Source organism: Pelophylax lessonae (assembly GCF_965119305.1).
Source record: "Pelophylax lessonae genome assembly, chromosome: 3".
In the NCBI taxonomy this organism is placed as follows: Eukaryota; Metazoa; Chordata; class Amphibia; order Anura; family Ranidae; genus Pelophylax; species Pelophylax lessonae.
The window spans coordinates 538,187,629-538,214,935 of NC_138770.1; the positions used below are offsets into that span (position 1 = coordinate 538,187,629).

Here is a 27,307-nt window from a genome sequence, read left to right on the forward strand (position 1 = left end):
GATAAACTTATTTGGTTCAAATGGTGTCAAGTGTGTGTGGCGGCAAACAGGTGAGGAGTACAAATATAAGTGTGTCTTGCCTACAGTCAAGCATGGTGGTGGAAGTGTCATGGTCTGGGGCTGCATGAGTGCTGCCAACACTGGGGAGTTACAGTTCATTGAGGGAACCATGAATGGCAACATAAACTGTGACACACTGAAGCAGTGCTGGGAAATAATGGTGGCCAAACAAATATTGACACTTTGGGCCCAATTTGGACATTTCCACTTAGGGGTGTACTCACTTCTGTTGCCAGCGGTTTAGACATTATTGGCTGTGTGTCGAGTTGTTTTGAGGGGACAGCAAATTTACACTTTTATACAAGCTGTACACTCACTACTTTACATTGTAGCAAAGTGTCATTTCTTCAGTGTTGTCACATGAAAAGATAAAAAAAAAATATTTACAAAAATGTGAGGGGTGTACTCACTTTTGTGAGATACTTTACTGAAGGACAAATATGAGGAGGAAAGAGGGACATTGTTCTGAATGAGGGGCAGTCCCTTGAATTTAGGGACAGTTGGGAGGTATAGGTAAGTAACAGAAAAATATTTAAAGCATATACAAGGTGTGACAATTTACTTCCCAGAATGGACTGTAGAAAAAAATGTTTGTGCAGGAGCACTGTCATTGTGAAGAAATCACTTGTCAGGCCTGACTTCTGGTCTTTTCCTCCAAACCGATTCCCGTAACCTTTTCAGAATCTCCAAGTAACATTGTTGGTTGACGGTTGTACCAGATTTTCATGAATGCATAGTAAACTATCCCCTTATCAAAAAAAACAAACAAAAAAAAACCATCAGCATGAGCGTACAAGGGCTTGCACTCTGTCCACATTTGCATACGTCCTTTGCTTTTTTGGCTGCCCACTTTTTCTGTCACCGTGGATTTCTTCCCGCCCCTCCTTAAACCGCCTATGCCATTCAAAAATATTTAATTTCTTCATGGAATGTTCGCTATAAGCCTGTTGTAACAGCATTATAGCTTTACTCGCACTTTTGCCAATTTTCACTTTTACTAATATTTATGTTAATCTGCTGCTCCTGGATTACCTGTCCCAACAGTGCAATGCAAATGCATGTTTTTTCCTCTACTACTCTGTAAAGACTGAATGAACTGGTCTGCGACCCAGGCAAGTGCAAGTAAGAACATGTAAGAACACGCTCGATTGTGAATGGCTGTGTGACTCTGCTCACCACCATAGCGCTAGGTCACAGGTATTTAAGGAATTAAATGGTCACACCTCGTATATGGTCAAAATGTAAAATCATATGTTCATTTGCAAATCGTTTTATATTTATTTATAGCGTACTCCTATTAATCTGAATGATCTTTAGGTATGTAGATTTACTTTGCAAAGATCCTGACTCATCTAGGCTAGGTTCACACTTGCCTTTGCTTTGAAAAGCTCTAGGAGAAAGATGCCATCGAGAAATGTATGGTGCGTTTTGTTCCAAATCGAAATACAGAGATTCCAATGTTTCCGAATTTCTGAATTAAAATAGTAACAAATTCAGACGAATCTGAAATAACAAAGTGAAATTCGGCTGAAATTCTGATTCGAATTGAAATCGAATTTGAAAACAAGAATTTAATAAAATAAAATAGGAAATAAAGGAAAAGAATAGAGTAAAACAGAACAGGATATAATAGAAAATACAGAGATGTATAGTAACTAAGTAGAACTACTTCACTACTGTACTTAAGTACCGAAAGGCGGTATCTGTACTTTCCTAGAGTAGAATTTTTTTCTCCTACTTCCACTTTTACTTCACTACATTTTTTCGATGATTTCAATACTTCTACTCCGATATTTTTTTTTTGTGCTGCATAGTTACTCGTTACAATTATAAAAATTACCACTGCCAGAACAGTAGATGGCAGGTTTCATGAAGCTCAAAACATGTGTATTATCAGCGCATACGAAAATAAATGTTACTGTATGTATAAATAAAAGCTGCATTTGAAATAATAAAAAACAATATGATGTTCAAACTTTTGACTTCTTTCTTTAATAACTACATAACACAGTACTTGTACTTTTACTTTCAGTACTTGAGTAGCAAAATTTTAAAAAAAACTACTTGCAATACTTAAGTACAAAAAATGTTGAATACTTTAGTACTTCTACTCAAGTCACTTTTTGATCGAGCACTTCCACTTCTACTCAAGTCACTTTTTGATCAAGCACTTGTACTTTTACTCAAGTATGGGTTTTCGAGTACTTTATACAACTCTGAGAAAATAATAGAATAGATTAGAAAATTAAAGAATAGAATAAAATAGAATGGAAATTAAAGGAATAGAATAGAATAAATAAGAATAGAAAATAAAAGAATAGAAAAAAAAATATAATCAAATAATCGCATTGCATACTAGCTCATTATGAAATACTTACCTTGTTCACCCGCCTTCCTTCCCGGTTCACGTCCTCCAGCCGTCTGATTGGCTGGAGCCGCAATGAAGACACTCCGGCGTATGCGCCACCATTCATGGCACAGGGCTCTGAAGGAGCGCCACGGATGGCCGTTCCTTCAGACGCATGCGCCAGTGATGTCACTGGCTGCATGTAAATATCTCCAAAACAGTGCACGTTTAGGAGATATTTACAGTACCTATAGGTAAGCCTTATCATAGGCTTACCTATAGGTAAAAGTTACAGAGGGAAGTTTACTTCCTCTTTAAAGGAGAAGAAACTTCTCCAATATCATATACATTTTCTACTTTATTTTGGTATCACAAAGTCCCATTTTCCCCCTTTTTCTCCCCCATTGTGAGTTTTAGCATGCATTACAGGGATTGATACCAAGATGGATTGGGATATACAGGAACACAATTACTTAACCTGTTGCCGACCACCCCACGTCCATTTACTGCGGGGTGGCAGGTCCTCTGTGCAGAATCACGTACCTGTACGTCTTCTGAACTTCTGGGTCTGGGGCATGCACCAGCTACCCACTCCCACTGTGGTTGGACATAAAGGGAGCCAATCAGTGGGTCCGGCAGACTCAATGTCCACCGGGACCCAGCAGTCGTTCAGGAGAGAGGCAAAACAGTGATCTGCCTACAGTGGGGATCGAAAGTTTGGGGACCCCAGGTAAAAATTTGTATTAATGTGCATAAAGAAGCCAAGGAAAGATGGAAAAATCTCCAAAAGGCATCAAATTACAGATTAGACATTCTTATAATATGTCAACAAATGTTAGATTTTATTTCCATCACTGACACAAAAAAATGACGTCTGCCAAAGTTTGGGCACCCTGCAGAATTTATAGCATGCACTGCCCCCTTTGCAAGGCTGAGACCTGCCAGTGTCATGGATTGTTCTCAATCATCGTCTGGGAAGGCCAGGTGATGTCAATCTCAAAGGTTTTAAATGCCCAGACTCATCTGACCTTGCCCCAACAATCAGCACCATGGGATCTTCTAAGCAGTTGTCTAGAAAACTGAAACTGAAAATAGTTGACGCTCACAAAGCTGGAGAAGGCTATAAGAAGATAGCAAAGTGTTTTCAGATGTCAATATCCTCTGTTCAGAATGTAATTAGGAATTGGCAGTCATCAAGAACAGTGGAAGTTAAAGCAAGATCTGGAAGACCAAGAAAAATATCAGACAGAAAAGCTCGCAGGATTGTGAGAAAAACAATTCAAAACCCACGTTTGACTGCACGATCCCTCTAGAAAGATCTGGCAGACACTGGAGTTGTGGTACACTTTTCCACTATAAAGAGATACTTGTACAAATATGGTCTTCATGGAAGAGTCATCAGAAGAAAACCTCTTCTACGTCCTCACCACAAAAATCAGCGTTTGAACTCTGCAAATGAACATATAGACAAGACTGATGCATTTTGGAAACATGTTCTGTGGACCGATGAGGTTAAAATTTAACTTTTTGGCCGGAATGAGCAAAGGTACGTTTGGAGAAGAAGGGGCACAGAATTGAATGAAAAGAACCTCTGTCCAACTGTTAAGCATGGGGGTGGATCAATCATGCTTTGGGGTTGTATTGCAGCCAGTGGCACAGGGAACATCTCACGAGTAGAAGGAAAAATGGATTCAATAAAATTTCAGCAAATTTTGGATGGTAACTTGATGCCATCTGTGAAAAAGCTGAAGTTAAAGAGAGGATGGCTTCTACAAATGGATAATGATCCTAAACACACCTCGAAATCCACGGGGGGATTACATCAAGAGGCGTAAACTGAAGGTTTTGCCATGGCCTTCACAATCTCCTGACCTCAACATAATTGAAAATGTATGAATAGACCTTAAAAAAACAGTGCGTGACAGACAGAACTGGAAGACTTTTGTAAGGAAGAATGGGCAAAGATACCTCAAACAAGAATTGAAAGACTCTTGGCTGGCTACAAAAAGCGTTTACAAGCTGTGATACTTTACAAAGGGGGCAGTACAAGATATTAACTCTGCAGGGTGCCCAAACTTTTGCAGACGCCATTTTTTTTGTTTTCTGTTATTTTTGAAAGTGTAAATGATGGAAATAAAATCTAACTTTTGTTGACATATTATAAGAATGTCTAATCTGTAATTTGATGCCTTTTGGAGATTTTTCCATCTTTCCTTGGCTTCTTTATGCACATTAACAACTTAAGCCCCGGAAGATTTTACCCCCTTCCTGACCAGGGCCTATTTTGCGATTTGGCACTGTGTGACTTTAACGGACAATTGCGCGGTCGTGCGACGCTGTACCCAAATGAAATTGACGTCCTTTTTTTCTCACAAACAGGGATTTCTTTTGGTGGTATTTGATCACCTGTGTGATTTTTTTGATCATGCGCTAGAAACAAAAAAAGAGCGACAATTTTGCAAAAATAAAAATATTTTTCACATTTTTTTATATGAAATTCTCAAAAAAAAAATTTAAAAATCAAAATTTTTTAACATTTTAGGCTAATTTGTTTTCTGCTACATATGTTTGGTAAAAAGAATAGCAAAAATTTTGATTGGTTTGCGCAAAAGTTATTGCGTTTACTAACTAAGGGAAATATTTTTGTCATTTTTGTTGTTTTTTTTTTTTTAACGAGTAATGGCAGTGATCGATTTTTTTTGCAGGACTGCGACATTGCGGCGGACAGATCGGACCCTTGACTGACATTTTTGTCACTTTCGGGGGTACCAGTGACATTACTACAGTAATCAGTGCTATACATATGCACTGTTACTGTAAAAATGACACTGGCAGGGAAGGGGATAACTTTATTTGAGAAGGAGGGGTTAAGTATGTCCCTAGGGGCGTGCTTCTTACTGTTATTGGATGTGGCTGTGTGTGTAACTGCAGAGAAATACGATCCTGCATAGCAGGACTATATGATCTCTGCACTTACACAGGGGAGAATGACAGGCGGCTTTGTTTACATTAGCCGCCTGCCTTTCTCCCGCTGTACCGGACGATCGCGAGTGAGCGGCGGACATCAGGTCCGCCGCTCACACGCGCGGGGGGTGGGGGGTCTGTGACCGAGTGGGGGCGGGAGCCAGTGTTGCCAACCCCCCGGAGGGAATTTTACTGGCACCAATTTTTTACTGGCACTGCAAAAATGTACATAAAATAGCCGTCTTCAGTGCTAAACCGTGCAAATATGAATATGATAAGGTAAAGGGGGGTTACTGATATAAGGGGGAACCATTATATCATTGCCCACTTACATTATAGTATTCACTCCCCCCTTACATCAGTGACCCCCCCCCCCCCCAGACTGGCCTGGCGGCGCTGTCACTGACCTCCTCTCAGTTGCACCATGCAGGGCTCAGTCAGACGGCTCCAGGATGGAGGCTCTGGTTTTATCCCATAGTCTCCTCTCCACAGTCCACACACGTCTGACTTCTCCCGAAATCTCCATCCCTGCTCTCACCCTTGATTCCTTTCCAGACTCCCCCTCAGAAACTACAGACATGATAAAAGACAAGAGATGGTCAGAGATTGCAAATGTGATACAAGAGATGGTCAGAGGATGCGCACAGGATACAGGAGGTAGTCAGAGGATGTAGAATTGGTACTGGGGGAGGTCAGAGGATGTGGACAGGATAAAGGTAGCGGTCAGAGGATGCGGACAGGATACAGGTGGCTGTCAGAGGATACGGACAGGATACAGGTGGCTGTCAGAGGATACGGACAGGATACAGGTGGCTGTCAGAGGATACGGACAGGATACAGGTGGCTGTCAGTGGATACGAACAGGATACAGGTGGCTGTCAGAGGATACGGACAGGATACAGGTGGCTGTCAGAGGATACGGACAGGATACAGGTGGCTGTCAGAGGATACGGACAGGATACAGGTGGCTGTCAGAGGATACGGACAGGATACAGGTGGCTGTCAGAGGATACGGACAGGATACAGGTGGCGGTCAGAGGATACGGACAGGATACAGGTGGCGGTCAGTGGATACGGACAGGATACAGGTGGTGCAAAGAGGGAATAATAGTTCCTAACATATCAAATGATAGATTTGACACATGGCATGCTGAGCTGGGAGCTTTCTCAGGCCAAAATAAAAAGACAGATAAGCAGTCTAATAGCCTCCAGATCATACAAGACCAGCACATGCAAGTTTTTTTTTTCACAGATAGTGGGTGCACAAATGAAAAGTGAGTGACTCAGTCTATATAACATAACAGGCAAAACTGCAATCTTAAAGTATTACAGTAAAACCTCGGTTTGAGAGTAACTTGGTTTGAGAGCGCTTTGCAAGACAAGCAAATGTTTTAAATAAATTTTGACTTGATATACAAGCGATGTCTTGATATACAAGTAGCGTCATGTATAAAAAAAGAAGAGAGGAGCCTCTTAAGTGTAGCAATATGGTTACATTTAATGAAGGTTCAATATTTAGCAACTCACATGGTGGATGATTAAAACAGGCACATCTAAGTATGCAGGCATCTGGGGTAAAGCTGTCCACATAGACCGTCCTCTGCACAGCCGTCTTCATCATCCCTTCCCCGCTGCACTCCACGAGTGATTCAAAGCCTCACTTTCAGATCACTCTACTGCAGGCTATTCTTCCCGGTCAGGATTGCAGACTGACAGTGGTGAGAGTCGGTGGTTCAGAAGATGGTCTATGTGAACAGCTTTACCCCGGATGCCTGCATACTTAGGTGTGCCTATTTTAATCATCAACCATGTGAGTTACTAAATGTTGAACCTTCATTACATGTAACCATATTTCTACACTCTCATCTCTTTTATATTCTGTAGCTCTGCTAGATTTTGCTTCTAATCCCCTTGGGAAGGCTGCATATTGTGGATGGACATTTTATGGTTACACAACCTATCACATTGCTATAATTTTTGTATACTGTATAGACTATAAACTGAAGGACTTGTGGAACGAATCATCGGAGTTTCCATTATTTCTTATGGGGAAATTCGCTTTGATATAAGAGTGCTTTGGATTACAAGCATGTTTCCAGAACGAATTATGCTCGCAATCCAAGGTTTTACTGTATTTAGGTAATACTCCTAGTAGCACTAGCAGAGCCAGAGTAGTAGTACTTAAATTTAATCTTAAGCCTCGTACACACGTACCGATCGTCGGCCGAACGGTCGGCCGTCTTTTGTCCAGGGCTGTCGTGTCTGTTGAAAACTGCAAAAGACTGCACACGAATTTTGTCGGCCAACAACAGCCGACTGCAGAAGTGATGTCATGTGATGGTTAACTTTCCTTGTCTTTTTTCTTTTCTGAGCATGCCCAGTCTTGCAAATCTGCTGTCTGTCGGCCGAAATCTGTACTGACTGGCGAACAATCGGCCGTTCTGGTGTTGGCCAACAAAAATTTTAATGCTTGCACTACAGTTTCTGTTCGGCCGAAAATGTGCTGTCGGCTGTCGGAAGCATCATACTAACAAGCCTACAATCGGCCGATCGGTCGTCGGCCGAATATTTACGGCCGACAATCGGTACGTGTGTACGGGGCATTGGGATTGAAGTTTTGCCTCCCTGTTATGAGTCACTCCAGTGGCGTAGCGTGGGGGGTGCAGGGGGGGCCGGCCGCACCGGGCGCAACATTTGGGGGGCGCATCCTGCACCAGTGTCACACTAGCAAAGTTTAAAAATTCTTCCTAGTGTGTCACTCAAGCCGCGACCATCTTCAGGCTAAACGATGGCCGGCCGGCGCCCTGTGATTGGGCCAACATTGTCATGTGCAGCAGCGGGGCTGGCCAGTGGCAGAGCCCCGCCTCACTTCTGGAGCCCGCCTCGCTGTCTTCTAAGTCAGCTCTGCTTGTGCCTCCGTCCCGCCTCCTCTAAGCTCTCACAATCCTCCCCGACCCACCCCCTGTAAGGGCTCGTCTTCACCATGTGGCAGAGTGGATGGATCATGAAAACAGGTAAGTCATTTTGCTGGCTGCAGGACTAGACACAGTCTGGGGAGGAGGCGTAGTTAACAGTGTAGTGTAGTTTAGTGGGTAGTAGTAGTGTAGTGGACAGTGTAGTGTAGTGGGTAGTGTAGTGGACAGCGTAGTTTAGTGGGTAGTGTAGTGGACAGTATAGTATAGTGGACATGATAGTGTAGTGTAGTGAACAGTGTAGTGGGTAGTGTAGTGGACAGTGTAGTGTAGTGGACATGGTAGTTTAGTGTAGTGGACATGGTAGTGTAGTGGGTAGTGTAGTGGACAGTATAGTGTAGTGGACATGGTAGTGTAGTGTAGTGGACAGTGTAGTGTAGTGGACAGTGTAGTGGGTAGTGTAGTGTAGTGGGCATTGTAGTCGTGGACAGTGTACTGTAGTGGACAGTGTAGTGGGTAGTGTAGTGGACAGTGTAGTGTAGTTTAGTGGGTAGTGGACAATGTAGTGGGTAGTGTAGTGTAGTGGGTAGTGTAGGGTAGTGGACAGTGTAGGGTAGTGGACAGTGTAGTGTGTAGGGTAGTGTAGTGGGCAGTGTAGTGTAGTGGGCAGTGTAGTGGACAGTGTAGTGGGTAGTGTAGTGTAGTGGGTAGTGTAGTGGACAGTGTAGTGTAATGGTCAGTGTAGTGGACAGTGTAGTGTAATGGTCAGTGTAGTGGACAGTGTAGTGTAGTGGGTAGTGTAGTGGACAGTGTAGAGTATTGGAAAGTGTGGTGTAGTGTAGTGGACAGTGTATGGTAGTGTAGTTTAGTGGACAATATAGTGGTTAGGGTAGTGTAGTGGACAATGTAGTGTAGTGGTCAGTGTAGTGGGTAGTATAGTGTAGTTTAGTGGACAATATAGTGGTTAGTGTGGTGTAGTGGACAGTGTAGCGCAGTGGACAGTGTAGCGCAGTGGACAGTGTAGTGTAGTGGTTAGTATAGTGTAGTGGGTAGTATAGTGGACAGTGTAGTGTATTGGAAAGTGTAGTGTAGTGGACAGTGTAGTGTAATGGTCAGTGTAGTGGGTAGTGTAGTGTAGTGGACAGTGTAGTGGGCAGGTAGGAATCAGGTAGGTCAGTGTAAGGGTCAGTGTCGTGGACAGGATGGTCAGTGTAGTGGCCAGTACAGGAATCAGGTATGTTAGCGTAGTGGACAGGTAGGTCAGTATAGGAATCAGGCTGGTCAGTACTATTGTAGGAAGGGACTCAGGGAGTGCTAAAAGTCTGCAGGTTAGGGGGCGCAAATTACTTGCCTTGCCCTGGGCGCTGACAACCCACGCTACGCCACTGAGTCACTCACTTTGCATTTGTCTGTGTGGCTGCTTTGCACCATGAAAAAAATGGAACAGAATCTGTCGTGCAGGCATTAAAATTTTTGTTGGCGAAACACCAGAACGGCCGATTGTTCGCCAGTCAGTACAGAATTCGGCCAACAATCAGCAGATTTGCAAGACTGGGCATGCTCAGAGAAGAAAAAAGACACAGAAAGTTAACCATCACATGACATCACTTCTGCAGTCGGCTGTTGTTGGCCGACAAAATTTGTGTGCAGTCTTTTGCACTTTTCAGCGGATAGGACAGCCCTGGACAAAAGACGGCCGATCGTTTGGCCGACGATCGGTACGTGTGTACGAGGCTTAAATCTCTCTCTCTCTTCTCCTCTAGTGTATTTTTGGAGCACAAAAGTGAATCTTCTCAGCCAGTCTGCTCTGCTGAGCTCTCTTCTCACAGCAGACAGCACAGCACACAAAGTACAGTCTTCACTGACTCTCTCTTGTCTGTGTGTGTCTGCTGCTCTGCAGTGCCAGACAGTCTGCTGCACGCAGCCACCAGTCCAGTCCAGTCACGGTCATTCACCCAGGGCCAGGCAGGCACCCCCCAGCCCCACACCGCGGTCAGTCACCCCCCATTGCCCCCCCAACTTGAACTGAACCTACCCAACCCAACACCACACTGACACACTGCACCTGAGCTGACCTAAACCACCCCAACCTGCTGGCTCTGAGTCTGACTGGACTAGACAGTGACTAGAGTGGACTGACTGGGGCCTGGGCTCAGGGCTGTCCCCAACCTGCTGGCTCTGCCTGGACTAGACAGTGACTAGACTAGAGTGGACTGACTGGGGCCTGGGCTCAGGTGAGGTGGATCGAGGAGTACTCACTGGAGATGGGATGGATGTGCCGGATGGATCCTCGTGGGGACGCCGGGGTGGGTGATGATGAGATGGCTGCTACAGTGCTGCACTGGGCTAGCCAGTCTGTCCTCCAGGCTCCGCCTCCTTCCTTGCTCGCACGCGGTCCTCCAGCACCGCCCGCTCGGTCCTGGGCTATTTATAGGCTGGGGGCGGTAGCGGCGGCACTGGTGGGAAAATTATGGGCGGGCCATGTGGCATGGCACAGGCGGGGAAGGATTGAGATGAGACTGAGTGACCTAGAGGCGCGCGCCGCGCATGCCCAGTCAATTTGTCTCGCCGCAGCCATATTTTTACTGGGCACTTTTCTCCTGCTACGGGCATTTACGGGCAGGAGAAAAGTGCCCTTTTTTTACGGGCTGTCCGTAAATATACAGACGGTTGGCAACACTGGCGGGAGTGCGCCTCCAGAAGCGTGTGCTTGCCCCCTAGAGCCTCACAGGCTAGCGACGTAGTACTACGTCGCTTTGCCTGTGAGGGGCTGACTGCCGACGTAAATAGTCGTGCGGCGGTCGGCAAGAGGTTAATACAAATTTTTACCTGGGGTGCCCAAACTTTCAATCCACACTGTATGTAAACAAGGCAGATCATCATTGTTCTGCGAATAGGGAAAATAGTGATCCTGTATTTCTGCTAAGCAGGAACACGGATCTCTGCATTCCACAAGCACCTCCCCCACAGTTAGTTAACACTCCCTAGGCATACATGTAACCCTTTGATTGCCCTGTTGTTAACCCCTTCCCTGCCAGTGTCATTAAAACAGTGACAGTGCATACTTTTAGCATTGATCACTGTATTGGTGTCGCTGGTCCCCAAAAAAGTGTCAAAAGTATCACTTAGGTGTGGATTTGTCAGCCGCAATATCGCATTCCCACTAAGTGACTGATCACCGCCATTACTAGTAAAAAATTACTAGTAAAAAATAAAAATATATATTTTTTAAATTGTCTAAATCCACAAGAAAGCTCTATTTGTGGGAAAAAAGAACATACATTTTTTTGGGGTACAGCGTCGCATGAGCAATTGTCAGTTAAAGTAACGCAGTGCCGTATTGCAAAAAATGGCCTGGTCATGAAAGGGGGTAAACCTCCTGGAGCTGAAGTGGTTAAAGGATATGGCCAGCAGACAGGCAGAACTCACACCACAAAAGGGGATTTTTCCAGTAAGCTTATGTTGAATTGCCAAAAATATATATTGCTTGCATTGCTATTATAATGATAAGATCTTATAATGAAAGTGTACACTGTGACCATAGATCACTTCTATGTTTTTCTATCACTATGTAATTATTATGATATCACATCAGCATGCAGAGTTACATGCGGATCTGAATTTTTGTGACGCGTGCAAAGGGCCACTTTAAGGCCTCGCCACACCACCTTGAAGCTCCAAAATGCTCAGCATCCAAAATCCCATGTATTTCAATAATGGCTGTTCACGTATGAGCTCTCAGATGAATGTAGCTTGACACCTCACACTCCAAAAGATACATGGGATACTTCTGAAGCAAAATTGGGTGTTTCTGGCCCCACAGACTTAAATGGGAAAATGAAAATAAACAAATTGAGAGTATTTTCAGGTGTTTTTTAGGCATTTTCCAGCCTGTGAGAACTGATATTTTCCCCCTAGAGCTTTGCGTTGGCAAAACCAAAAATGGCTGAAGCTTGAAAACACATGTAAGATGCTTTGAAATACGCTTGTACTGTATACATGCAAAAAAACACACTCAAAACCAAAAATATGTCTGAAAAATTACTGCTTACGAAAATACTGGCCTTGCCGGAGAAGGTCCCTTCGATCTGGCAGGGGCCAGGGGGAGAACTGTGGAAAGGGTCCTCAGAATTGAGAACCAACTCCACCTGGGCCACCAAGGAGCTATCAAGATTACCGCTGCCTGTTTATGGACAATCTTCCAGATTACTAGAGATAACAGCGCAAAAGGCAGGAAGGCATAAGAAAGACTGAACCTCCATTGGAAGGTCAGTGCATCTGTCCCCAAAGCCTCTGTCTTTCTTTCCAGTGAGAAGGCAGCTGGAAGCTTCCTGTTTTGACTGGACGCAAAGAGATCCACCAAAAGGACACCACATTTCCATTTGATCTCTTGGAATACTTCCCTGTTCAACTCCTAATCGCTGCTGCTGACTCGCTCTAGAATTTTCGCTGTGCCACTGATGTAGACAGCCCTGATTGAGGCAATATGGCTTTCTGCCCAGCTCAGAACCTGCTGGGTTAGGAATAATAGACTGTTTGAGAGTGTGCCACCTTACTTCTTGAGGTATGCTACAACTGTGGCGTTGAAAAAATCAATAGCTCGCATTCTTCAATTCTCGGCTCCAGAGCTACCAACGCCCTCCCCACTGCAAGGAGCTCTCGGAAATTGGAAGACTGAGCTACTTCCTCTGGCAGCCAGGATCCTTGGAGCCTGTCAGTCTTCTAAGTGAGCTTCCAAACCCCAAAGAATAGCGTTGGTGGTAACTTTTATAGGTGACTGCTGTGTCCAAGGCCCCTAACTCTGCATACGTTCTGGATGTTCCCACCAAGACAGACCCAGAGAATCTACAAAGGGAAATGTAACCATCTGATTCAATGAGCTCTTCCTGCAAACCCAACATTTGAGAAGAAAAGATTAAAGGGGTCTGGAATGTAATTGAGCCCATGGCACCCTGGGGATTGCTGCTGTCATTAAACCTAGCAACAGCATTACCTGGCGAGGAGAGGCTTGGGGAAGCAATTTGAAATTCTGTACAGAGAGAATGATATCTGATATCTTTTCCCCAGGAAGAGAGATCTCCTGCTTTACTGTGTCTATTTGGTAACCCAAGAAGGACAGACTTTGAAATGGTACCAGACACAATTTTTCTAGATTAATCTTCCTGTCCATCCGTCGAAGGGTCTCTAAGATCAATTCTAAATCTCTTGAGAGCCTTTCTTTCTCTCTTGCAAAGATCAAGAAATTGTCTAGATAGTGAACAATTGACATTTTGTGTAAACAAAAATAAAGCCATGACCTCCGCTATAATTTTTATACAAATTCTCGGGACTGGCGAGAGGCCGATTAGCAGGGCCCTGAATTGCCAATGGCGTTGCCCGTTCTTCGTGAGAATTGGAAACCTCGGGAATTTCTGAGGACTCTGACAAATTGACACGTGAAGGTAAGCGTCCTGAAGGTCCAGAGTTAACACAAGCACATTTGGCAAAAACAGATTTCTGACTGAATAAATGCTTTCCATACGGAACCGCCTGTAAACCAAAAAAGATGCTTAAGTTGACCATCATCTGAAATTTGATGGCTTTCCTACAAGAAAAACGTGAGAGTAGAAACCATGACATTTTTGACTCTCTGGCTCTCTGGAACAGAAGAAATTATCTCAGACTCACAAAGAGAGAGCAGGTCTAACAGGTCTAACAACTGTTTCTCTCTTGATCCCCGGGCAGCCGTGTGAGAAAAAATATTCGGGTGGAGGGAGTTTGAATTCAACCCTATAACCCTCTGTTATAATCTGGGGGATAAAGGCATTTTTGGTGATCTCTGTCCACTGGTTGGCAGACGAGTACAGCCTTCCTCCCACCCCTAATCTGGCGTCACTGTGAAATTTTAGTAGGGGCTGAAGGAGTGAAGAGAGTCCCCCCCCTCATTTTGACTCATCTTTATTGAATGACCACTTCTTCTTGGTCTGGTGAACACCTGACTTAAACTCAGATTTGTTCTGGAAAGCATCACCCTGAGGTTTACCTCTCCTAGAAGGGAAACGCTTACTTTTCTCTGAAGAACATGCTAGTACTTCCTCTAAAGTGGAACCAAACAAAAAAGTTTTCCCTCAAATGGAATACTGCACAACTTATTTTTGGAAGTAAGGTCCCCCTCCCAGGACTTTAACCAGATAACTCGCCTACTGGAATGGAATTAATAAAGGAATTAATAAGTTCTGGCCACCGATTTAACCATTTCAGCTGCCGTGTCAGCCAGAAATGCCATAGATTTAGCAACCAAGGGGAGGGATTCTCTAACTTCCTCTACAGGCGTGTATGAGGAAAGTAAGTCATCTACTCTCTGAATCCACACATCCAGATTTCTAGCCACACACATGGAAGCAAGGGCTGGACACAGGGAAAAAGCTAAGGCATCCCAGGCTTTACGTAGCAGCGTGTTCGCTTTTCTGTCCATCTGATCTTTTAGTACACCAGAATCCTCAAAAGAGGTCTGATCTCTTAGATACCTGAGACAAAGGTGCATCTAATCTAGAGCATTTAAAAAAATACATCTTCAATCTAGACTTAAAGGGAAAATGCCTCTTACGACCCCTGGACTGAAACAACCTTTTTTCAGGCTCTTTACATTCAGAAAGGATCATGTCCTTCAGGGAATAATGGACAGGGAAGGTCATGAGCTTACGTCCCTGCAGACACCTGTACATCTTATCCTGAACGGACTTAGCTAGTTGCAGAACCTCAATCTGTTCAGAAGCATAAATTGCCTTTAAAAGCTCATCAATTTTTTCAATCGGAAAGAGATATTTAGGAGAGCTAACAGCTTCCTCACCCTCTGAAGCAGAATCCTCATCAGAAGTAGAAGCTGAATTGTCTCCCTCTTGTAGGTCAGAAACAGCCCAAGAACTAACGGCCTCCAATTCTATGGGGGGGGGGGGGGGGACTGAAGGCAAATGTTTCCAAATCACTGTAACTGACTTTGAGATGGAAGAGCTCAAAACCCCCAGTCTATTGCTAAAAGATTGAAAGGAGGAAACCACCTCATTCATAGATTACATTAATTCTTTTAAAGAGGCAACTGCTTTAGAACCTGCCACTGAAGTAATACAATTATCACATAGTAGCTTTTTGCAACTATCAGGAAGCCTAGACCTACAATTCCCACACTTTTGCTTAAGTGGTTTGTCAGCCTGGAATAAAGCAGAGGGCAAAAGCATAGGACAATGTATACTGATTGCAAAGTAACAACACAGGCCCTAATGGCTCTATTTCCTGGTATTAGGAGAGGCACATACCTTTCGGACAGCGTGGCAGAGGATACAGCCACTAGATCAATTTGGGCAGGTGCTCCATCAGTAGGGATACCCTTACTGTGTTCATGTTAAGAAACCCAAAGATTGCAATGCTGGTAAAGGGTGCTGTAGATATGAGCGCCAACCCAAATTAAATGCACCGCTGTGAAGAATGAGAGCCACTTGCTTCCTGGGTTGTTCTTTGCCTTTTAGTAGCGACACTCGGTCAGATATTTTCCCCAGCCGGTGGGGAATACGTAATCCCGCTTCCGTAAGGGTGTCTGGCCACTTCCGGTTCCATCTTGCCAAGTCACCAGAAGAGCGTCATCAGACGCCAGCTTGGTACACCTGAGGCAGAGAGAGGAAACTCAAAGATGCAGTACCCCTGCCTGTTCTCCTCTCTTGGCTTACCACAGCAAAACACATAACAGGGGGCCTGAAGAAAATCGGGATGTGGGAGTTGCCTTCCATAAAACAATAAGGCAAGTTCCACAACCCAAGGGGAACCATTTTAGGTAAAAGAAAAATACAGCAGACCTAGCCACAACCAGCCTGAGTATTAACCACCACAGTTATCAGACCTAAGAAAAAAAAAAAAACATTTCGGTGTGTGTGCTCTTGAAGGTCTGAGGGTCAGGGGAAGGCCTTTTAAAAAATGTGCCTGAATTATGTTTCCTGTAGAGGGCAGAGCCAATCATCTCTCCAAGTAGCTGTCCTGGAAGATAAGGAAAGAAAGTCTGAGTTATTACCTATAAACTCCCTTTCCAGGAATCCTCCAGGACGGTCACATGGGAGAGATAGGCTCCTCCTCCTGCAGGAAACACAAGCACAGATAGGTTTAAAAATGCCCAATGTTGTATAAAATGACATGGACAGTAAAGGCTAACAGCCTGATATATCTAGTTAACTATTTTCCATTAGTAAGGGTGGGGGTCCACCGTCCTGGAAAGGGAGTTATCAGGTAATAACTCAGACTTACTCCAAGCTATCCTCCAGGACGGTCACGAGACCCCCAACGATGAATACCTAGGGTGGGACTTCCGCTTGCAGGACCTTACGACCAAAGGTCAGAGCTTGGGCGGAGACGAGATCAATCCTGTAGTGTCTCAAGAAAGTGAAGTCACTGGACCAGGTGGCTGCTTAGCATAGCACATTTGTTTGATGGATGCCCCAGCCTTTTTTCGCTCCAGGAATTAGCTACAGAGCGAGTGGAGTGTGCCTTTACATCTGGATGACTGGTCTGGATTTGGGTCGAGTAGGCTGTTTCTATCGACATCTTGATTCATCTGGCTATAGAACTTTTAGATGCTGACTCTTGTGTGTGCCCCTGAACAGTAGGAAGAGGTTGGACGCCTTGCTGAAGGGTTTAGTGATCTCCAATAACGTAGGACACACCTCCTGACATCAAGTTTAGTAAAGGCCTCTTCTCCCTGGTTAGAAGGGTTCTGGCAAGAAGATGGTAATACCATTTCTTGTGAAATGCCAATGCGACTTTAGGGAGGAGCAGAGGGTCTGTTTTGAGTACCAGCTTATCTGGCAAGATTGTGCGAGGAATGGTTCTTTTATAGACAGGGCTTGTAGCTCACTTATACGCCTGGCCGATGTGATGGCAACCAGTAATGCTATCTTAAGGGTGAGGTGTTTAAGGGATGCTTCCATGAGTGGTTAGAAAAGGGTCTCTGGTGAGGGCCTTGGGCACCAATGAGAGATCCCAGGGGGCTTCTCTCAGGCACTTGCTGGGGCGGGATCTCTTGATGGATCGGAAAATTCGTTTGACTAACGGATTATTGTTGATCAGAATCTCAAGAAATACTGATAGGGCTGCCGCATGGACCTTGAGGGTACTCACTGCGAGCCCTGCTTCTTTACCCTCCAGGAGGAAGTCTAGAATGGTACTTATGCTCTGTAGACTTCTATTTTTGGACCTCATTTTTTTTGTATATATCTTCCACACTTTGCCAAATCTTCAAATTCAGTAAATAGCCTAGATAGGAGACACACAACAGGATATAGTTAAAGACTATGGCGTGATACAAGAGATAGTCAGAGACTGCGAACACGATACAGAAGATGGTCAGAGACTGTGGACACGATACAGGAGTTGGTCAGAGACTGCGGGCACGATACAGGAGATGATCAGAGACTGCGGAGACACTATGCAGGAGATGGTCAGAGACAGCGGACACTATGCAGGAGAAGGTTAGAGACTGCGGACACGATACAGGAGATGGTCAGAGACTGCGGACACGATACAGGAGATGGTCAGAGACTGCGGACACGATACAGGAGATGGTCAGAGACTGCGGACACGATAAAGGAGATGGTCAGAGACTGCGGACACGATACAGGAGATGGTCAGAGACTGCGGACACGATACAGGAGATGGTCAGAGACTGCGGACACGTTACAGGACATGGTCAGAGACTGCGGACACGATACAGGAGTTGGTCAGAGACTGCGGACACGATACAGGAGATGGTCAGAGACTGCGGACACAATACAGGAGATGTAAGAATGTATATCCCAGCTAAATGAAAACTTGGAGGTGGTTTGCCAACATCCCTGGACTGAACAAACAGAATGGGGGATCCCCCTAGGGTGTGGGACTTTACCGGCAAACACACTTCCACAAATGTATAAAAGTTAAATAATTTTATTAACAAATGATAAAATAGATCTTACATAGATCTGAAATGTTGCATAAATTTGTACAGAAAACATAAATTATATAGTATTCAAAGAATATATGTAAAAATAATAACTGAAAAAAAAAATGTAGTGATGCATATACTCGGAGGTATATGTTGGTTACTTGAAGGAAATCCTCCCACCCGACGCGTTTCAGGCACGCAGGCCTTTCCTCAGGGGTCTAAAAGTGGGGAGATTTGTGATTTCCTATATAACATAATAGATATTGTATAAGTTAATTGCATGGAGTATTATGTCAATTTCAATATAGATAGATCTCAAACATTCAATGTTATACCTGTAGATAAGTTTAGGATAAAAAAGTTTCTTATACCTGTGAGTTGTTGGAGGTGTGACAAGTGAGTCACTGCTGCTAAGAGAAAGAGAGGAAAAAGAGGGTTCCGCTGTGTTGAGTGCCGATGTATGCACCTCTTGGTCCCTGAAGGTGTGGATCTTCCCAAATGTGGCCCCAGCGAGGATGCCCAAAGGGGGGCCGCACTTGTCTCTGTGTGAACGTATATGCAGGAGAATCTGTATTTTTAATATACTCAAAAGGATAGATAATGTGATCTTGGGATGATTGCGGTGGTACGAGAAAGGATTACCTTATGGCAATTGTCTCAGCATATATATTTGGAGATATGCCTGTTGCACTGAAGTTCAAGGGGTAACTGGTATAATCCTCTGAAAAAGATATATATATATATATATATATATATATATGTATGTTTCTTGTTTAAGATTGGATCGTGTCAGAAATTTTACCAAGGAGAATGTATATATTCATACCTTAGTTTGTTGGTATATATGTTCAGGAAAGATTTAGTGGCAGGGAACGTATTGTTGATTCTCCGTCAATAGAGAGGGAGTGTGGTCCCTAGGTGAATATTAAGATGGAAGCACATCAGGTTAGGGGAGAAGATGTGAAGAGTATTCATATTTGTAAATATTGATTAGGATATACCTAGATAAAGTAAGTCACTCCATATTTGGTTCTCCCCTCTAGGTTGCTGAAAAGTGCATCTAGGGACCAAACACATAGCATATATGTTACATACAGTGAGATGATGAGGGGTAAAAAAAATTACACCAAACAGCATGCCACAGTCAAGAAAATCATTAACAAATACTGGCATCTCTTGACAATCGATCCCACTCTCAATCAACACATACAACAACACCCTGCAATTACCTTTAGAAAAACAAAATCATTAAAGGACATGCTAGTCCATAGCGAGTACACAGGCAAACCTAGACGAGACCCCTGCAAAAGACCAGGAACCTTCCGCTGCGGTGGATGCACATATTGTCAATATATGTGCACAACCCCCAATATTGTCCTACCCAATGGTAAAAAATACCAACCACGGCATTATGCCAACTGCAAAACCACTGGGGTAGTATATCTACTATTGTGCCCATGCGGTGGGTACTATGTAGGTAAAACTAAACTCGAGTTTCATAATAGAGCTTTCTGACACGTATAGAAGCTGTAGAGCTCATAATAGAGCTGGTTCTGACACGATCCAATCTTAAACAAGAAACATACATATATATATATATATATATATATATATATATATATCTTTTTCAGAGGATTATACCAGTTACCCCTTGAACTTCAGTGCGACAGGCATATCTCCAAATATATATGCTGAGACAATTGCCATAAGGTAATCCTTTCTCGTACCACCGCAATCATCCCAAGATCACATTATCTATCCTTTTGAGTATATTAAAAATACCGATTCTCCTGCATATACGTTCACACAGAGACAAGTGCGACCCCCCTTTGGGCATCCTCGCTGGGGCCACATTTGGGAAGATCCACACCTTCAGGGACCAAGAGGTGCATACATCGGCACTCAACACAGCGGAACCCTCTTTTTCCTCTCTTTCTCTTAGCAGCAGTGACTCACTTGTCACACCTCCAACAACTCACAGGTATAAGAAACTTTTTTATCCTAAACTTATCTACAGGTATAACATTGAATGTTTAAGATCTATCTATATTGAAATTGACATAATACTCCATGCAATTAACTTATACAATATCTATTATGTTATATAGGAAATCACAAATCTCCCCACTTTTAGACCCCTGAGGAAAGGCCTGCGTGCCTGAAACGTGACGGGTGGGAGGATTTCCTTCAAGTAACCAACATATACCTCCGAGTATATGCATCACTACATTTTTTTTTCAGTTATTATTTTTACATATATTCTTTGAATACTATATAATTTATGTTTTCTGTACAAATTTATGCAACATTTCAGATCTATGTAAGATCTATTTTATCATTTGTTAATAAAATTATTTAACTTTTATACATTTGTGGAAGTGTGTTTGCCGGTAAAGTCCCACACCCTAGGGGGATCCCCCACAATACAGGAGATGGTCAGAGACTGCGGACACAATACAGGAGATGGTCAGAGACAGACTGTGGAAACAATACAGGAGAGGGTCAGAGACTGCAGACACGATACAGGAGATGGTTAGAGTCTGCGGACACGATACAGGAGATGGTCAGAGACTGCGGACACGATACAGGAGATGCTCAGAGACTGCGGACACGATACAGGAGATGCTCAGAGACTGCAGATACGATACAGGAGATGCTCAGAGACTGCAGATACGATACAGGAGATGCTCAGAGACTGTGGGCATGATACAGGAAATGTCAGAGACTGGGGACATGATAGAGGAAATGTTAGAGACTGGGGACATGATAGAGGAAATGTTAGAGACTGGGGACATGATAGAGGAAATGTTAGAGACTGGGGACATGATAGAGGAAATGTTAGAGACTGGGGACATGATAGAGGAAATGGCTAGACACTGTGGACATGATGCCAGAAATGGTCAGAGCCTGTAGAAGTAATACATGAAATGGCTAGAGACTGCAGACATGATACAGGAGTGGGTCAGAGACTTCAGAAAGATGCCAAAGACTGCAGACACGATACAGGAGATGGTCAGAGACTGCAGACACGATACAGGAGATGGTCAGAGACTGCAGACACGATACAGGAGATGGTCAGAGACTGCAGACACGATACAGGAGTGGGTCAGAGACTTCAGAAAGATGCCAAAGACTGCAGACACGATACAGGAGATGGTCAGAGACTGCAGACACGATACAGGAGATGGTCAGAGACTGCAGACACGATACAGGAGATGGTCAGAGACTGCAGACACGATACAGGAGATGGACAGAAACTGTGGACATGCTGTGGGAGACTTTCAGAGGCTGTGACAATATTGTAGGAGTTATTAGAGACTGGGGACATGCTTCAGGAGACTGGAGACATACGTATTACCCAGAACTGATAGAAATCATTGCTATAACATAGCAATAGGGAAACACAGATTCGTGACTGCAGGGGCTGCAAGGGCCGCACCAAAGGGGCTAAAAGGCTGCAGGCTGGGCATCAGGGACATAGTGCTTTCTATTGGCTAAAAGAAAAGTGCCCGAAGCTTGAATTCACAACACGCTTTTAAAAGACTTGTGTGTGTGTGTATATATATATATTTATACACACACAAGAGAATACTCAAAAGAAAGACTCAGGTGTGAACTCAGCTGTGTGCAAAAAATGAAAACCGCCAGCAGTGAAAAGGTTAATGTAAGCTGCAGATGTACATAAAAATAAAATTGGAGATGACATAACATGCTGTAGGCCATAAGATATTTCAGTCCCTAGGTTCCCTTTTTGAACTGGCTCCCAGGCAGGCAGCAGTGTGTGAGGGAAGGCTCCTCTCTCTCTCTCTCTCTCCTCAGTGTGACATGTTGCAGTGCTGCACTCTCAGCTCTGACTCTCCCCTCCTCACTGGCTGTTGCATTGACCGACAGGCAGCAGTGCGCATGCGGCGAAAACGGTCCTCCATCCTTCCTCAGCCCCGCCCTTGCCCTCGGTGCCGTTAGGCTCAGGCTGCCAGGGATTGTGCTAGATATACCCGGAGGATGTGATTGGAGCGGGCTGGGCCGGGTTCTGTGCGTGGAATGTAGAGCTCCATAGGACTAGCAGTGGGCGGAGGACACGCGTGGCGGTGAGTGATGCGGCCTTTAGCATGTTTACCGGCCCGTGTGACCCCGGGGCTCCCCGAGTCATGTGTGTCATCATCCCCCTTCCCTCCCTCCTTCATCCCGGGTGTATTGTGAGGAGGACACCGCACACCCCCAACATGGGATCCGTTAGTCGATCCATCTTTGTTCAGCCCGGGCTGTATAGAACAAAGCGGATCGCTGAGTGATGTCCATGCTGATCTTCCCTCCATCACTATAATAGAGGATAAGTGTGATCACATTGTGTACAATACATCCATATACTCTACCCCACTGTCATCATCATTTCCCATTCATCATCCCTCCTCTAATTATTATTATTGTCCTCCATTCATCCCAGATCATGTCATTGTCTGTCACACACCTCTAATACTTCTCTATTCATTGACATTGGGCCCATCCTTAGATGACAGTCAGGGCTGTGCGTACCAACCAATCAGCTTCTAGCTTCAGCTTCTTCAGCTAAACTATGAAAATGAAAGCTGGAAGATGATTGGTGGCCAGGCACAGCTGACTCAGAGTCATTTCTGTCTTCTCCTCCTCTGTGTTTATAGTTCTGCTTGGGAAGATAACGGTTCGGCACGATGGATCTGATTTATAAAAGGGGCTGAGGGAGGACTTAAAGCGGAGTTCCACCTCCCCCGCCAAAAATTAAAAGTCAGCAGCTACACATACTGTACACATACTGTAGCTGCTGACTTTTAATATTAGGAATGTCGGCACCGCAGCCAATGTTTCCATTGGCTGTTGGGTGCTGCCGCCGCCATTGCCGGTAAGGGAACCAGGTAGTGAAGCCTTGCGGCTTCACGGGCGTGTCCCTACTGCACATGCGCAAAGCCACTGCGCATTCCTACTGGCTCGGGGGCGGAGGAGGGGGCGGACCTTCCGAGGGACGGCGCCGCTGCACCATATCCCGGAAGTGGGGAAGGGTACCTGTCAAAAACAGGTACCCTTTCCCCCCTCCCCCCTGAAAGGTGCCAAATGTGGCACTGGAGGGGGGGGGGGGAGGAAACCAAAGAGCAGAAGTTCCACTTTTGGGTGGAACTCTGCTTTAAAGTGGAACTCCACCCAAAAGGGAAAGTTCCACTTTAAGTACTCGTCCCTCACTCCTCTTGCACAATTGGCACTTTTGAGGAGCGCGCGGGGGGCAAGTACACAATTTTGACAGGTACCTGCTCCCACTTCTGTTCACACGCTCAGCGAAGGAAGTTCTCCTACCTCCCCCTGCCCTGCAGACTTCTGGGACTCTGACAGGTCCCAAAAGCGCTGTTGAGGTAGGGCAGAGGATGAAGACGCCTGGGGTGAGCTCACCGCCGGATCATGGGACCGGTGAGTGGCTGTTTTTTAAAAGTCAGCAGCTACATTTTCCTGTAGCTGCTGACTTGTATTTATTTTTTTAATGGTGGCTCAAACACTGATTTAGGCTCCATTCACATATAGGCGTTTCGGATTGCGGATAGAATTGCCGCGATTCCAAACCATTGCAAGTCGTAGGATGCCCAAGCAATTCCCGTGACTTGCAATGCCACCCCAAACCGCGATTGTCGCCTGAGGAATCGCAGTAAAATCGCACAAACAAAATCGCGGGACGCCTGGCGCCCAAAAGAAGTTCTTGTACAAACCCGATTCCAAAAAAGTTGGGACACTGTACAAATTGTGAATAAAAACAGAATGCAATGATGTGGAAGTTCCAAATTTCAATATTTTATTCAGAATACAACATAGATGACATATCAAATGTTTAAACTGAGAAAATGTATCATTTTAAGGGAAAAATACGTTGATTTTAAATTTCATGGCATCGACACCTCTCAAAAAAAGTTGGGACAAGGCCATGTTTACCACTGTGTGGCATCCCCTCTTCTTTTTATAACAGTCTGCAAACGTCTGGGGACTGAGGAGACAAGTTGCCCAAGTTTAGGAATAGGAATGTTGTCCCATTCTTGTCTAATACAGGCTTCTAGTTCCTCAACTGTCTTAGGTCTTCTTTGTCACATCTTCCTCTTTATGATGCGCCAAATGTTTTCTATGGGTGAAAGATCTGGACTGCAGGCTGGCCATTTAAGTACCCAGATCCTTCTTCTACGCAGCCATGATGTTGTAATTGATGCAGTATGTGGTCTGGCATTGTCATGTTGGAAAATGCAAGGTCTTCCCTGAAAGAGACTACCTCTGGATGGGAGCATATGTTGTTCTAGAACTTGGATATACCTTTCAGCATTGATGGTGCATTTCCAGATGTGTAAGCTGCCCATGCCACACGCAGTCATGCAACCCCATATCATCAGAGACGCAGGTTTCTTAACTTAGCGCTGATAACAACTTGGGTTGTCCTTGTCCTCTTTAGTCTGGATGACATGGCGTCCCAGTTTTCCAAAAAGAACTTCAAATTTTGATTCTTCTGACCACAGAACAGTTTTCAACTTTGCCACAGTCCATTTTACATGAGCCTTGGCCCTGAGAATACGCCTGCGCTTCTGAATCATGTTTAGATATGGCTTTTTTTTTGACCTATCGAGATTTAGATGGCAACGGCGAATGGCACGGTGGATTGTGTTCACCGACAATGTTTTCTGGAAGTATTCCTGAGCCCATGTTGTGATTTCCATTACAGTAGCATTCCTGTATGTGATGCAGTGCTGTCTAAGGGCCCGAAGATCACGGGCATCCAGTATGGTTTTCCAGCCTTGACCCTTACACACAGAGATTGTTCCAGATTCTCTGAATCTTTGGATGATATTATGCACTGTAGATGATGATAACTCCAAACTCTTTGCAATTTTCCTCTGAGAAACTCCTTTCTGATATTGCTCCACTATTTTTCGGCGCAGCATTGGGGAATTGGTGATCCTCTGCCCATCTTGACTTCTGAGAGACACTGCCACTCTGAGAGGCTCTTTTTATACCCAACCATGTTGCCAACTGACCTAATAAGTTGTAAATTGGTCCTCCAGCTGTTCCTTATATTTACATTTAACTTTTCCAGCCTCTTATTGCTACCTGTCCCAACTTTTTGGAATGTGTAGCTCTCATAAAAACCAAAATGAGCCAATATTTGGCATGACATTTCAAAATGTCTCTCTTTCAACATTTGATATGTTATCTATATCATATTGTGAATAAAATATAAGTTTATGAGATTTGTAAATTAGTTCATTCCTTTTTTACTCACAAATTGTACAGTGTCCCAACTTTTTTGGAATTGGGTTTGTACTTCTTGTCCCACGATTCTGTTTGTGCAATTTTACCGCGATTCGTCAGGCGACAGTTGTGGCAAAATCACGCCACGTTTGGGGTGCCATTGCAAGTCGTGGGAATCACTAGGTTGCCCCACGTTTTGCAATGGTTCGGAATCACAGGCAGAATCGCGGCTGATTGACAGCAGCGGAGCCAGTCCGCTGCTGTGTCTCAGCCAATCAGGAGAGAGAGTCCCAGGCGGCTGAGGCGCTCATGGACATCGCTGGATAGAGAGGGGGCTCAGGTAAGTATTAAGGGGGGTGAGGGGGGCTGCTTCACATAGAAGGCTTTTTATCTTAATGCATAGAATGCAGTAAGATAAAAAAAAAAAAAACCTTCTGACTTTACAACCCCTTTAAAGGGGTGTTCCAGGCTTTCACAAGTACACCCTCTCCCCCCTGCATTCGTCATCGCTTCCTGTATGGTCATTGGTTGAAAAAAATGTTTTCTCAGCATTTCAAATACCTTTTTTCTCTATCATTCATTGACGGACACAGCTCCTGATCTTAATAACTATTGGGTTATACTGCCCCCTACAGGAGTAGGACACTAGGCAGAAAAGAATCTTGACTACGCCTATGGGCAGTCCCAGGGGGTATACTCCCACTCTCAGCTATATGCACTTTTTCCTTCCTAGTCAGGAGTAAGGACCAAGTTCCTTTCTGGGGTCTTCGGTCCTGGCAATTTTTTTCCTTTTTAATGGATTCTTCTATTTTTCCTGTGAGAATCTGCAATCAGCTGCTGGACTGGGCAGCGGGCTGGATATTTTTTAAAATGCAGTGGTCACCTCAGTCTAGCCAGCGAGCGCGCACAAGCCACAGCTCCGCGCTAGGTCAGCTGCGACATGGTACTGTGGTGGCTGATCGGTGCATGGTGAGTCTGGTGGGGTCCTCTCCCTCCCCACCGCCAGTGTTTTTACACCTTTTTTTGTGGGTCCCCCTTATTTCACCCATGGAGTCCGTGGAGCACTTTTCCCCACCTGATCCTCTCTCAGAGGCTGCCGGGCTCTCCGGGTCCCAACAATCCCTTACTGCACTGATGTCAGTCCTGGAGTCTTTGGTGTCCAAGGTGAATTTGGTCCTGGGGAAATGGGCTAGCAAAAAGCGTTCCCTGCCTTCAGCTGCCTCATCTGTCTCATCAGATCCTGAATCTGATGCAGCCACTGCGGACGCGAGTCACCCTGCTTGGGTCTGTGTCCACACACCCTGATTTCTCAGATAGTGAGGATGATTCCTCTGCTTCTGTAGCCACGCATGAAAAGGGGCTGGTAGATGCACAGATTGTAACTGTACCTGAGACTTTAAAAATTGGGGATGCGGTCGTTGCCGCATCGGGGCATCTGTTCCTTTTGGGACCCACAAGCCCTCCAGAGCGGCAAGGGTGTTCCCCTTTCCCGCTTACTTTGACAAAATTGTCGCTAAACTGTGGGGTTGTCCAAAACGCCCCCTTGTGGTCTCTAAGCGTTTTGCTATGCGGTACCCTTATGAGGACTCCCTGCTTAACCACTTAAGCCCCGGAAGATTTTACCCCCATTCCGACCAGGGGGTATTTTGCGATTCGGCACTGCGTGAATTTAAAGCACAATTTCGCGGTCGTGCGACGCTGTACCTAAACGAATTTGACGTCCTTTTTTTCCCACAAACAGAGCTTTCTTTTGGTGGTATTTGATCACCTGTGCGATTTTTTGATCACGCGCTATAAACAAAAAAAGAGCGTCAATTTTGCAAAAAATAGCAATATTTT

At 44.7% G+C, this 27,307-nt stretch overlaps 2 protein-coding genes across 5 annotated transcripts in view; both read left to right on the forward strand.

The window, feature by feature from the left end:
- SIPA1L2 (signal induced proliferation associated 1 like 2) overlaps nt 1-27,307 on the forward strand; it is a 601,890-nt gene that overhangs the window by 562,087 nt on the left and 12,496 nt on the right. The window lies entirely within an intron of this gene.
- CEP170 (centrosomal protein 170) overlaps nt 22,141-27,307 on the forward strand; it is a 171,218-nt gene continuing 166,051 nt past the window's right edge. For all 4 annotated transcript variants that reach the window (XM_082249128.1, XM_082249130.1, XM_082249129.1 and 1 more), the window contains exon 1: nt 22,141-22,311. The gene's annotated coding sequence lies outside the window, so the exon portion shown is untranslated. The remainder of the gene's footprint in view (nt 22,312-27,307) is intronic.